Here is a 3,385-nt window from a genome sequence, read left to right as displayed (position 1 = left end):
AATCAAAAAATGGGCCAAAGAACTAAATAGACATTTTTCCAAAGAAGACATACAGATGGCCAACAAACACATGAAAAGATGCTCAACATCACTCATTATCAGAGAAATGCAAATCAAAACCACTATGAGGTACCATTTCACGCCAGTCAGAATGGCTGCAATCCAAAAGTCTACAAGCAATAAATGCTGGAGAGAGTGTGGAGAAAAGGGAACCCTCTTACACTGTTGGTGGGAATGCAAACTAGTACAGCCACTATGGAGAACAGTGTGGAGATTCCTTAAAAAACTGGAAATAGAACTGCCTCATGATCCAGCAATCCCACTGCTGGGCATACACACTGAGGAAACCAGAATGGAAAGAGACACGTGTACCCCAATGTTCATCGCAGCACTGTTTATAATAGCCAGGACATGGAAGCAACCTAGATGTCCATCAGCAGATGAATGGATAAGAAAGCTGTGGTACATATACACAACAGAAAGTCCTATAACGGGCTGATAACAGACCGTGAAGGGCTGGGATTCTCTTGCACTGCATGGGTGTGTGCTTGTGTGGGTGTGTGTAAGTTATCTGTGTGTTGCTGCTGCTGCTAAGTCGCTTCAGTCGTGTCTGACTCTGTGAGACCCCATAGATGGCAGCCCTCCAGGCTCCCCCATCCCTGGGATTCTCCAGGCAAGAACACCGGAGTGGATTGCCATTGCCTTCTCCTATTTGTGTGTTGGGTTTGATTATATGTGATTCAGTGTGTGTAGTGGACTCTCTCTATGTGTGTGTTTGACTTGTGAGCTGCCTGGATGTAGTCTTAGCATGTTTGTTTAAAACAGATTTTTTGGTGTGATGGTTATACAATACTGTACATATTGAATGTATACAATCTGAGGAGTTTGGACATATACACGCACATATGTGAAGTCATCACCACAATCAAGTAATTGACATGTCTATCTCCTCTAAAAATTTCCTCGTGTCCCTTTTTTGTGGTAGAAAACACAGTTTTCATTACCACTTTGTGGCCACAAAGTGGTAATGAAAACTCTTTAATGAGTGTTTAAGTGCACAATACAGAATTTTTGACTCTAGCAATGTGCTGTATAGCAGGACTCTAGAACTGATTCATTTTGCATAAACAAGACTTGATATCAATTGAATAACAACACTACATTTTCCGCTCCTTTCCTCTCCAGCACTTGATAATCTCCATTTATTCTCTGCTTCAGTGAATTTCTTAAACTGAAATCATGCAGTAATTTTCCATGTAAGACTGGCTTATTTCACTTAGCATGTTTTCCAGGTTCATCCCCATTGTAAAAAATCTCAGAATTTCCTTTTTTAAGGGCAAAATAATATTACATTGTATGTCTATGCCATATTTTCTTTATCCATTCACCTGTCAATGGACATTCAGGTTGTTTCCATAACTTAACTATCATGAATAGTACTGCAATACACATGGGAATGTAGAAATATCTTTGAGATCCTGATTTCTATTCTTTCTGATATATACTCAGAGGTGGGATCGCTGGATCATATGGTAGTTCTGTTTTTAATGTTTTTGGAGACACCCCATACTGTTTTCCATAGTAGCCGTACCACTTACATCCACACCAACAGTGTAGAAGGGTTTTGTTTTCATGATTTTCAAGTTGTGTAATGACAAAGTATTTCATTTTAAAGTTGTGTGTAAGTTGGTCTGAATCCATAAAAAGCTCTACACTTTTGTCTAAGAAAAGTCAGAGATGGTAAAAAAAAAAAAGCACTTTGTTACTCTGTGTGTCTGTTTTTGTGTACAGCACCCTCACAATCTAATTCTCTCCTTGAATGGGTGTAGAGCAGAGTGGGCTAAGTGAGTGACTTAGAAACTTGTTTGCATTTGACCTGGGAAGATAGTCTTGCAGCCTGACTCTTCTCTTGCTTCAGGATGTAAACAGGCAGCTCTAAATAAAGTCCTCTTTATGCTAAGTTTGTGGCAGTTTGTCCTGGTGGCTTAAAGATATCAAACTTCTCCAGCGCCCCAAGTTTTCTTCATCGACATTTAATTATTTCCATATTTCCACTTTGGGGGACATGGTGGAGTCAATTCTGGAATCTTGTCTAGTTAACCCAATGACTGTGAATTCTGATACAACTTCTAGGTCCTACAACATCTGTAATGTCATGGCTCTCTGGCCACACATTGAGCAAATTCTCACGTCACTCACTTTGGTTGTATGTGCAGAGCTCACTCAAGCATTTAAAAACACTGGAGATGGAAGGGAAGAGAGAGACAGTGGTACATATGAAGGCAATTGTGTATGAGTGCACTCATTTGCTCAGTCATGTCCAACTCTTTGTGACCCCATGGACTGTAGCCCCCCAGACTCCTCTGTCCATGGGATTCTCCAGGCAAGAATACTGGAGTGGGTTGCCTTTTCCTCCTCCAGGGGATCTTCCTGACCCAGGAATTGAACTGGCATCTTCTCTGTCTCCTGCATTGGCAGGTAGATTTATGATGGCAGTTATTAGCATATATTGGCAAATTTATTAAAATTGCAGTGAGTCAAGTGCTGTGGATGTGTTCATCTTCAGAGACCATGGTTCTTTCTTGATGGCCTCCTCATATCTTTGTTATCATTAGTTCCTGACCTGGGATCTTGGTCATTCATCCTGTCTAAATAATTGATTTATTTAGTTTTGGGGTCACACTCCTTTGACTGCTTCTCTTTAGTCAATGCTTTACTATCCCTTGTGGCATATTTTTGAACGTAGACATTTTTTATTGTGGTAAACATATATATAACATAAAAATTACCATTTCAATGGTTTTTAAGTGTACAGTTCAGTGACATTAAGTACATTCACCTTGTTGTACAATCATCACCACCATCCACCTCTAGAACTTTTTAAAAAAAATTTATTTTATTTTTAAACTTAACAATATTGTATTGGTTTTGCCAAATATCGAAGTGAATCCACCACAGGTATACATGTGTTCCCCATCCTGAACTCTCCTCCCTCCTTCCTCCCCATACCATCCCTCTGGGTCATCCCAGTGTACCAGCCCCAAGCATCCAGTATCCTGCATCTAACCTGGACTGGTGACTCATTCCATATATGATATTATACATATTTCAATGCCATTCTCCCAAATCATCCCACCCTCTCCCTTTCCCACAGAGTCCAAAAGACTGTTCTATACATCAGTGTCTCTTTTGCTGTCTCATATACAGGGTTATCGTTAGCATCTTTCTAAATTCCATATATATGCATTTGTATACTGTATTGGTGTTTTTCTTTCTGGCTTACTTCACTCTGTATAATAGGCTCCAGTTTCATCCACCTCATTAGAACTGACTCAAATGTATTCTTTTTAATGGCTGAGTAATACTCCACTGTGTATATGTACCA

Source organism: Bison bison, unplaced genomic scaffold (genome assembly GCF_000754665.1).
Source record: "Bison bison bison isolate TAMUID 2011002044 unplaced genomic scaffold, Bison_UMD1.0 scf7180017863006, whole genome shotgun sequence".
NCBI lineage: Eukaryota > Metazoa > Chordata > Mammalia > Artiodactyla > Bovidae > Bison > Bison bison.
The sequence above is the reverse complement of the archived record's forward strand: the minus strand, read 5'-3'. Positions refer to the sequence as shown.